Source organism: Aegilops tauschii, chromosome 2 (assembly GCF_002575655.3).
Source record: "Aegilops tauschii subsp. strangulata cultivar AL8/78 chromosome 2, Aet v6.0, whole genome shotgun sequence".
NCBI lineage: Eukaryota > Viridiplantae > Streptophyta > Magnoliopsida > Poales > Poaceae > Aegilops > Aegilops tauschii.
The window spans coordinates 157,941,899-157,953,098 of NC_053036.3; the positions used below are offsets into that span (position 1 = coordinate 157,941,899).

At 41.3% G+C, this 11,200-nt stretch overlaps 1 long non-coding RNA gene across 2 annotated transcripts; it reads right to left on the reverse strand.

Annotated features, from left to right (window-relative positions):
• Positions 1-6,982: 6,982 nt before the first annotated feature.
• Positions 6,983-10,839, reverse strand: LOC141041589 (uncharacterized). 2 transcript variants are annotated; one of them, XR_012202163.1, is made up of 3 exons: positions 10,540-10,816; positions 7,891-9,785; positions 6,983-7,132 (listed from the first exon to the last, which is right to left on the reverse strand). It is a non-coding gene; the product is annotated as an uncharacterized lncRNA (long non-coding RNA). The 2 variants fall into 2 exon arrangements; XR_012202161.1 differs by having other exon boundaries at positions 6,983-9,785; positions 10,540-10,839.
• Between the last annotated feature and the right edge of the window lie 361 nt (positions 10,840-11,200).

Sequence of the window (11,200 nt, forward strand, 5' to 3'; positions counted from 1 at the left end):
AGAAGAAGGATGGATCATTGAGAATGGTTGTTGATTATCGTGCGTTGAATGAAGTGACGATCAAGAACAAGTACCCGCCGCCGATGATCAATGATTTGTTTGACCAGCTGCAAGGAGCTAAAGTGTTTTCAAAGATTGACCTGCGATCAGGATATCACCAACCGAAGATACGAGAAAAGGATATACCCAAGACAGCTTTCACCACAAGGTACGGGCTATATGAGTATACGGTTATGTCATTTGGATTGACTAACGCCCCTGCCTATTTTATGAGCATGATGAACAAGGTATTCATGGAGTTCTTGGATAAGTTTGTCGTGGTGTTCATTGATGATATCTTGGTATACTCAAAGAATGAAGAGGAGCACAAGGAACATTTGCGTTTAGTTCTCGAGAAGCTCAGGGAACACCAATTATAAGCCAAGTTCAGCAAATTTGAGTTTTGGTTGAAGGAAGTGGGATTTCTTGGACATGTTATCTCAGGAGAAGGTATAGCAATAGACCCCACCAAGGTTCAGTCAGTCACTGAGTGGTTAGCACCCACCTCAGTTGGAGAGATCCGCAGTTTTCTTGGACTCGCAGGATATTACCGGAGATTCATTGAGAATTTTTCTAAGATTGCGAAGCCCATGACGGAGTTGTTGAAGAAGGACACCAAGTTCAAATGGATAGAAGAATGTGAGGCAAGTTTCCAGGAGTTGAAGAAACGTTTGGTTACAGCCCCAGTGCTGATTCTGCCGGATATACGCAAGGATTTCCAAGTGTATTGCGATGCTTCTCGCTTAGGACTTGGAGGAGTGCTTATGCAGGACACAAGAGTTGTTTCATATGCCTCACGACAGCTTCGACCGCATGAGTTGAATTATGCCATACATGATTTGGAGTTAGCAGCCGTAGTGCATGCGCTCAAAACCTGGAGACACTTTCTTATTGGAAACCGTTGTGATTTGTACACGGATCATAAGAGTTTGAAGTACATTTTCACTTAGAAGGAGCTGAACCTCAGGCAAAGGAGATGGTTGGAGCTCATAAAGAAATATGATATGAAGTTGCACTATCATCTAGGCAAGGCCAATGTCGTAGCATACGCTTTGAGCCGGAAGAGTTATGCCAATACCCCCGTAAGCGGAGGATTGCCAAAGGAGTTAGCGGAAGACCTTAGGGAGCTTCGTTTGGAGATAGTTCCTAGAGGTTTTGTAGCAGCATTGGAGGTTCAGTCAACATTATTGGGAAAGATTCAAGAAGCTCAGAAGGATGACAAAGAAATTGCCGAGATAAAGGAGAGAATGAGCAAAGGAAAAGCCAAAGGTTTTCGTGAGGATGAGCATGACACCTTGTGGTTTGAGGACCGTATTTATGTGCCCAATAATGCAGAGATCAGGAAGTTGATACTACAGGAAGCTCATGACTCGCCTTACTCGATACACCCCGGAAACACCAAGATGTATTTGGATCTGAAGGAGCGTTTCTGGTGGACTGGAATGAAGGAGGATATTGCCGAGTATGTAGCCGTATGTGATGTATGTCAGAGAGTGAAGGCAGAACATCAGAAGCCAGCCGGATTATTGCAGCCTATGCCAATACCCGAATGGAAGTGGGACAACCTTGGCATGGATTTCATCACCGGATTACCTAGGACCCGATCGGGATATGATTCCATTTGGGTAGTAGTGGATTGTTTGACCAAAGTAGCTCACTTTATCCCAATGAAGACCACCTATACAAGTGCGAAGTTGGCCAAGATATATATGACCAGGATCGTATGTCTGCACGGAGTTCCGAGGACCATCGTATCAGATAGAGGAACACAGTTTACTTCAAAGTTTTGGCACCAGCTGCACCAGACTTTGGGTACAAGGCTAGAGTAAAGCACAACTTTTCATCCGCAGACAGATGGACAGACCGAGAGAGTCAATCAGATTCTGGTGGACATGTTGAGAGCTTGTGCGCTAGATTATGGACCTAGTTGGGATGACAATTTGCCTTACGCGGAGTTCTCATACAACAATAGCTACCAGGCCAGTTTGAAGATAGCACCTTTCGAAGCTTTGTATGGAAGGAGGTGCAGAACACCGTTGATGTGGGATGAAGTTGGAGACCGTCAGTTGTTTGGACCTGACTTGATCAAGGAATCCGAAGAGAAGGTTAAGCTGATTCGGGATAGACTGAAGGTAGCTCAGTCCAAACAGAAGAGTTACGCGGACTCAAAACGCAAGGATGTAGTCTATGAAATGGGAGACATAGCATATCTTCGTGTGTCACCTCTGCAAGGAGTTAAATGTTTTGGAGTTAAGGGGAAGTTAGCCCCGAGATTTGTAGGACCATACCGAGTTTTGGAACTTATGGGAGAGGTGGCCTACAAGTTGGAGTTACCGGAAGGACTGTCAGGAGTTCATGATGTGTTTCACGTTTCCCAGTTGAAGAAGTGCCATGCTGAGATGGCCGATATTCCTCTGAGAGATACAGTGCCCCTGGAAGCAATTCAGTTGGATAGTGATCTAACCTACGAGGAGAAACCAGTCAAGATTCTCGAGTTTCCAGCCGAGTTACACGCAGGAAGGTTATCAAGTTTTGCAAAGTTCAGTGGAGCCACCATACGGAAGATGAAGCCACCTGGGAACGAGAGGAAGATCTATGGAAAGACCACCCGCACCTATTTTCTAGCCAACCCGAAACTCGAGGACGAGATTCATCTTAAGGGGGTAGGTTTGTAACATCCTAAATTTTCAATTTGGAATGTTATACATAGGACATTCATGCATATCATATTTTATTGCATTTTGGTTTGCGATCCTCGAAATTCTAAGCAACTCAAGGACCCACGGAGAGAGTTGGGGATTTCACCGTTTTCATATTTGAATTATCTCAAATATCGAAACAAGGATCACTTTGGTTTTAATTATTTTTCTCCAAAAATATTTCATATTAAAAATATATGAGAGGAGATAATATGACTTCTCCAAAATAAATGAAATATTGGAGGAAAAATGTTAAAATCAAATAAATAGTTTATTTTGGATTTTATTGCTATTTTATTCGAATTAGAAAAAAATAGTTCACTTTGTTCTAAATATTTCATTTAGACGGTGAATTCTTTTTGGCATTTTTAGATTTTTATTTTATTTATTTAGGATTTTCTCAGCGGAATCAGTAAAAAAATATCGGCCGGACCGAACTGGGCCGAGGCACTACCCGGCCCAGCTGCCGCGCCGCCCTCCCCATCGCGTGCCGCCACCGGACTCGGGGAGTCCGAGCCCCACCGCCGCGCCGACCCCTTCCCAAGTCGGACGCCGCCGCCGCCTTCCCCCCTCTTAAATACCACCCCGGGGCCCCCCTAGAGCCCCACATCGCCCGCGCCACCGCCTGCCCTCGCTAGCTCCGCCGCTCGCCGCCGCTGCCAGCGTCGTGCCGCCGCCGCCCGAGCCGCCCCGCGTTGTCGCCAGCCCCGCCGGAGTCGCCCCGTTCGCCGGATCGAGCCGCCGTTCGCCGGATCTCGCCCGCCCGGTTTTTTTTGAGTTTTAGGTAAAAGCCGCCCCGGTTCTTTTTTTAAACCCTAGTACGGTTTTTTTAGATTTGGTTCGGTCCGTTTCGTCGATTTATTTTTATTTAGCGGGCATTCGTCCGTTCGTTCGTTTTAACGAACGCTGTTCGCCGGTTAGGTTCAGACAACGAACGTTCGTTCATTAGTCTTTTCTTTTTTTTATTTTATTTTTTTTGGCCGGGGACTTATTCACAATTACTTTTATCACAGATCAGCCCCCGATCTTCAATCCCTCGCCGTTTCTAAACCTTTTGTCCAAATCCAGTGATACCAATGCCAAAATCTTCGTCTCGAGCACCTCTTTCTGTTTAACCAACTTGAACAAGGTCTTGACAATTTAAAATTTTGGTTTCAAGCAGATTTGAATTCAAAGTTCTTTTGACCATAGTTTCAGTTCCGTAGCTCCGATTCGACCGATTCTTTTTGCAAATCGAATCTCTTCAGTTGAACTTTCAGATTTGATCTTCTTGTTTGAGTTTTACCTGTGCATCATTGCTTGAGGGTTTATGTATTCTATTTTTTGTTTGCGATAGAATTCCCGGAGTGCGAAGCGTGCTACTACGAGTCACTAGGTTTTGCGGATCGTCAGCAAGGCAAGTAACACATTGAACATACTCTTTTCATACCCAGTTTTATGTATTAGTTCCAATCCTCAAACATTGCATGATTAGGATGTGATTAATATGTGGGTGTTGGGAAGTAGATGATGAGGTAGAACCTATTACCTGTTTAATTATCAAACCCTTGGGAGTTACTTCTATGTTATGCTTATATTGCCATGCTATGCTCATAGACGTGGTTTGGGTTTGTGTGTATCCATGACAGATGTGAGATTGTTTAATTAATGGTTCAACTTAAGGTGGCAACTTTAATACACATCTGGGTGGATTGTTGGTTTGGGCACCTGGGGTTGTACCAGTGTTGTCCTAGGAGATCCCAGGGTTATACCGTGTGATCCTCCTATGGTCCGCCACCCAAGCTCAAAGGGATCATAAGATTATTCATGCTAGAAACTTCCATGGGCAGCCACAAGCTATTATGGGCTCTAGCATAGTTGAGTAGGTTGCATGACCTCTTTTAGTGGTAGGCTAGCAGATGTAGGGGAAAGTAGGTGTAACTGTCCACCCGGAGTAAAGAGTTAGTGCTTCTGAAAGACTGTGTCTCGGTCATCCGTTTCTCAAACACCATGTAGTGCGAGAAATCCAACGGAGGAGATCGAGTCTTGTCGGGAAAAATGCGCAAACCTCTGCAGAGTGTATAAACTAATCATGGTTAGCCGTGTCCCCGGTTATGGACATCTTGAGTATCTAGGACTTGAATTATTGGTTTGATCTCATCACTCTAAATTAATTTTTTGGGTTGTTAATGATTACTTTTAATTGGGATTGAGATGGGGGTACCATCCTCAATGTTTCAACCACTATGATAGTTAAATAAAAATATATTCCATTGTTGTATGGAAAAATTGGCTTTTCGCAAAACATTATAACCATAGAGCCTCCACCAGCCATATATGCATGTAGTGATAGCATTTATCTTGTTCATTGCTCTACTGTGTTATATTGCCAGCATATTCCATGTGCTGACCCGTTCCAGACTGCAACATATCATGTTCCAGACTTTTCAGACGAAGAGTAAGGTGCGCTAGGTCGTTTTCATGCACTCAGCTATGTCGTTGGAGTTGATGGACTCACTTTATCTTCCAAGCCTTCCGCTGTTATCTTATTTAGATGGCCTTAAGCCATATTTATTATAATAAGTTCTCTCTTGAGACTATCGATGTAATGAGTGTGTGATTGCTACTCTGTTATAAATCCTTCAAGTGCTGTGTGTGTCACCATTACCGATCCAGGGATGACATTGAACACAGAGGTTTGACCATCTGAGGTCGGATCGCTACAGCAACACTTCCCTAGAACAAAAATTAAGCCACCATATGAATCAATCATGAGGGAATCTTATGGATCTAGAAACAAAGTTGACAATACTTAGATCTATGCATTATGCCTAGCTAGGGGCGTAAAACGATAGCGCTTGTTGGGAGGCAACCCAATTAATAAAATTTATTTTTGTCTTTTTTTTTCTGTTCTTGAGTGTTTGCACAATTATGCTACTGTTATTATTGTGTTTTTGGTGTTTAGTTAGTGTTTGTGCCAACCAAAGTCTTTGAGATCATGTGGGTGATAGTTGATTTGATCTTGTTGAAAAACAGAAACTTTGTGCGCCATTCTCAGAATTGTTAAAAATCACATAAGCGTGAGAAAATTCTGAATTATTTACACAAGATTGATAAACAAATTGCTTATGTTTTTCTAATTTTTCAGAATTTTTGAAGTTACATTAGTATTCGAAGTTTTCAGATTGCTATAGATTGTTCTGTTTTTGACAGATTCTGTTTTCTATGCGTTGTGTGCTTATTTCGATGAATCTATGGTTTGTATTGGAGGGAATAAGCTATAGTAAAGTTGGAATATAGTAGATATAATGCAAAAATAAAATAGAATGGGTTTGCAATGGTACTTATAGTAGTGATTTGCTTTGTTACACTAATGGATCTCACAAAGGTTTTACTGAGTTATGTGTGATTGAAGTTTTCAAGTTTTGGGTGAGATCACGATGGATGAAGGAATAAGGAGTAAGAAGAGCCTAAGCTTAGGGATGCCCATGGCATCCCAAGCTATTATCTAAAACAGAAGCAAGCAACTAAGCTTGGGGATGCCCCGAGTGGCATCCCCTCTTTCTTCTAACGACCATCGGTATTTTACTTGGAGCTATATTTTTATTCGTCACATATCATGAGTTTTGCTTGGAGCGTCTTGTATGATAAGAGTCTTTGCTTGTTTTACTTTTTATTTTAAGTCATCTATCCTTGCTGAACACACCTATTTGAGGGAGCCAAAATTATGCTATGATTTGTTAAAATTGTTTTCTATGCTTCACTTAAATATTTTTGAGCTATGGAATTGCTATAGTGCTTCACTTATATCTTTTTGAGCACGGTTTGCTTTATTATTTTTGAAGAAATGCTCTCAAGCTTCACTTGGATTTATTTGAGAGTTAGTAAAAAAATTAAAGAAATTCTCTCATGCTTCACTTAAATTATTTAGAGATAAGAAAAAAATTTATGCTGATGTTCTTCACTTAGATTTGTTTGAGGTATCAAAAGTAACATATGAAATTAGTCCCAAAGTGATATATATTCAAGAGGGATATAATAAAAACTTTCATGAAGATCATTGGACAAAATAAACTTGATTCCTTGTAATAGTTTTGCAGTATGATGATATAATATGTGAGTCATCTTGATGAGTAATTATGCTTTAGTAAGAATATTTGTCACGCCCCGAGACCGGGCCTAGGCGAGACAGCCGCCGCGAGGCTATAGACCAGAGGCCTATAGTCATGCCAGGCGTGATAAAGCAGGCATAAACCAGCAGTGGATCACATAAGCTCATATATTGACTATACAAATTTCTTTACATTTACAAAATAGCCAAAATACATTAAATTCTCTACTCGTTTCCCCACCCACTGGTCTAGCCTATTCTCCAACAACATCTTCTGGGCATACTTAAGTTACATCATCTGCATCTAAAAAAACAGAGGAAACAAGGGTGAGTATGACAAGTCATACTCAGCAAGCAGATACTTCATTATTCAACAAAAAAAGTAAGAATATGAATACAGTCACAACGGGTTAACTGCATTTAAAGCAGGCTAAATAACGTGACAATTGATGGAGCCAGTTTCATCGAAGGAACAACATAGCTGGATGTAATGTAAACAAGAAGGAATCTATTGGCGTCACACATGATCGCAAGCTTCCCAACCTGGGAGTCACATGGGTGAAATTTCACACTTTTACACTCTTAAGGAGGGTACTCCGACGTCGACAGCCTCGACCAGAACCACACAGGTTCCAGAAGAGCGGAGCTCTTGTACACACTAAGACCCGGACACCTGGACCTACTGATGTCGATCGCTCCTACGAATCCATCACCGACACGTTCCCGAACAAGGTCCATCCTTAGTGGAGAACTCAGACAGTCCCATACCTGAACGGTGACCAGTACAGTACGTTTGCCATCATGACACCAATATAGATGAATGTGTGTCCGAATCAATGATAGGACCACTGAAATATCATTCAAAGACAATACACTCATAATTTTTCATAAGTTCCTCCAAAATACTCTGATTCCATCAACAAATGGATTATGAGGAAGACACATCCCTCTCTCAAGGATCAACAGAGGATCAGCAAAGATCAAGGTGCAATGATATTACCAGATAATCAAGCAAGATGACAATAAGGAGAGATTAGAGAGTTTAGCAAAGCAGCTACTTGCCTTAGATAACAAGATTTCTCCTTGGAGATAATAATCTCCTAGCAAATAAACCCATCAATGTATAATCCAAAAGCCGTACATATACTATACTAATATTCTCCGGACACACGGCTCAGTTCTTCACTCCAGCAGCACCTATACGCCCCATATAACTCCTCCATGTCTTGTCTCTCTCTCTCACTCACACGCTCTCTCTTCTTCTCACTCTTTCTCCTATGCTCACTGCACATGTCTCTATTTCTTTCTCCCGGAGGTGTGCTGTGAGGCAACAGCAGGAGCGTCCTATTTATAGCGTTGTTCGTCGGCCGGTAGCTAAAATATCTCAGACGTGCTGACCCTTGGAACTGGTAAAAGGCAACGTCGGCCGCCGCTTCAGATAAGCAAAATGAGTTGCTCTCATTGTATCTTCATCTCACACGTGTCAAACATACTTAGGTTGACTACCATCTAACAGTCCACGTGTGAGGCTAGAAATACCAAGCCACTAGCTAGGCTGCCAACGCAACATCTATTTATACAGATGTTTTACTTAGCTTGGAAGGATCCTTACACACGTGTGCATTCTCATGATTACATACATGCACCTAGTTGACTTGGGGCTCTAGTACTAGGAGATATCTACCGATCTATCATTTGTACCTGGTCCAATTCCATCTATTCAATTGCCACGTTAACTCTCTTATAAAGCTTATACTGCCAACTAGCTAGTAGTACCTCCCATGCATACCTCAACATGAGTGCATGCATGCAAGTCTATGTGTACATACACATACTCTTACATAGTATGTAATTTTCTAATATAATATTTAATGCATGCAAAATTTACAGCTCTATTTTAATTCTTTGAAACAAGAATCTAGCATAACTTAACAGATAATAGAAATTTATTTACTCATCTTAATTTAAATCAATAACCCAAAAATATGGGTTATTACATCCTTCCCACCTTATAAGAATTTCGTCCTCGAAATTCAACACTAACATCTTCTGGTTTTTTTGGGAGTCAAATTCCCTCCAATCATATTTGGGACAGTTTATTTGATGCATGGTCAATAATTAATTAGAAATAATGCAAACAATATTTGCAATCTTTCTACAATTCATGGATGTATCTGCTATAATATAAGTTGGCAAGACTAAACATTTTATTTGGTAAGGTCATTAACAAAAAGGATAGATGGTGGTATAGAAATTGTCCCATTACTAGATAAATATCACCAGTTGTCTTAAACAAGAAAAATCTACACAAATAACAGGTCAAGAGTTAACAAAATGTCTATTTATTTCCCATGCACCCCCAAATTTCACCAAAAATATGTATGCTATATTTTTATTTTCCTGGATATCTATCGAAAATATTCGTGCGTAACAACACACAAACTAGTTGAGACAAGATATGAAAATAAAATCTTCATACCTGTCACACAACACAAATATACAGTGACAAAATTCATTGCCATGAATCATTTTAGTTTATACGGTTCCTCACGAGTATAATAATGGTGTAAGAACTTCTTTTTTTCTACCAATTGATAAAAGAATTATTTCTCTAACAATAATTAGCCACAAATGTAATCGACGATCTACTCGTTTATCCCAGCGCAACCTAAACACCTAGAGCTCTGATACCACTTTAACTGTCACGCCCCGAGACCGGACCTAGGCGAGACAGGCGCCGCGAGCCTATAGACCAGAGGCCTATAGTCACGCAAGGCATGATAAAGCAGGCATAAACCAGCAGTGGATCACATAAGCTCATATATTGACTATACAAATTTCTTTATATTTACAAAATAGCCAAAATACATTAAATTCTCTACTCGTTTCCCCACCCACTGGTCCAGCCTATTCTCCGACGACATCTTCTGGGTATACTTAAGTTACATCATCTGCATCTAAAAAACAGAGGAAACAAGGGTGAGTATGACAAGTCATACTCAGCAAGCAGATACTTTATTATTCAACAAAAAAAGTAAGAATATGAATACAGTCACAATAGGTTAACTGCATTTAATGCAGGCTAAATAACGTGACAATTGATGGAGCCAGTTTCATTGAAGGAACAACATAGCTGGATGTAATGGAAACAAGAAGGAATCTATTGCCGTCACACATGATCGCAAGCTTCTCAATCCGGGAGTCACAGGGGTGAAATTTCACACTTTTACACTCTTAGGAGGGGTACTCCGACGTCGACAGCCTCGACCAGAACCACACAGGTTTCAGAAGAGCAGAGCTCTTGTACCCAAGACCCGGACACCTGGACCTACGGATGTCGATCGCTCCTACGGATCCATCATCGACACGTTCCCGAACAAGGTCCATCCTTAGTGGAGAACTCAGACAGTCCCATACCTGAACTGTGACCGGTACAATACGTTTGCCATTGTGACACCAATATATATGGATGTGTGTCTGAATCAACGATAGGACCACTGAAATATCATTCAAAGACAATACACTCATAACTTTTCATGAGTTCCTCCAAAATACTCTGATTCCATCAACAAATGGATTATGAGGAAGACACATCCCTCTCTCAAGGATCAGCAGAGGATCAGCAAAGATCAAGGTGCAATGATATTACCAGATAATCAAGCAAGACGACAATAAGGAGAGATTAGAGAGTTTAGCAAAGCAGCTACTTGCCTTAGATAACAAGATTTCTCCTTGGAGATAATATTCTCCTAGCAAATAAACCCATCAATGTATAATCCAAAAGCCGTACATATACTATACTAATATTCTCCGGACACACGGCTCAGTTCTTCACTCCAGTAGCACCTATACGCCCCATATAACTCCTCCATGTCTTGTCTCTCTCTCACTCACACGCTCTCTTCTTCTCACTCTTTCTGTTTCTCCTATGCTCACTGCACATGTCTATTTCTTTCTCCCGGAGGTGTGCTGTGAGGCAACAGCAGGAGCGTCCTATTTATAGCGTTGTTCGTCGGCCGGTAGCTAAAATATCTCAGACGTGCTGACCCTTGGAACTGTTAAAAGGCAACGTCGGCCGCCGCTTCAGATAAGCAAAATGATTTGCTGTCATTGTATCTTCCTCTCACACGTGTCAAACATACTTAGGTTGACTACCATCTAACAGTCCACGTGTGAGGCTAGAAATACCAAGCCACTAGCTAGGCTGCCAACGCAACATCTATTTATACAGATGTTTTACTTAGCTTGGAAGGATCCTTACACAGGTGTGCATTCTCATGATTACATACATGCACCTAGTTGACTTGGGGCTCTAGTACTAGGAAATATCTACCGATCTATCATTTGTACTTGGTCCAATTCCATCTATTCA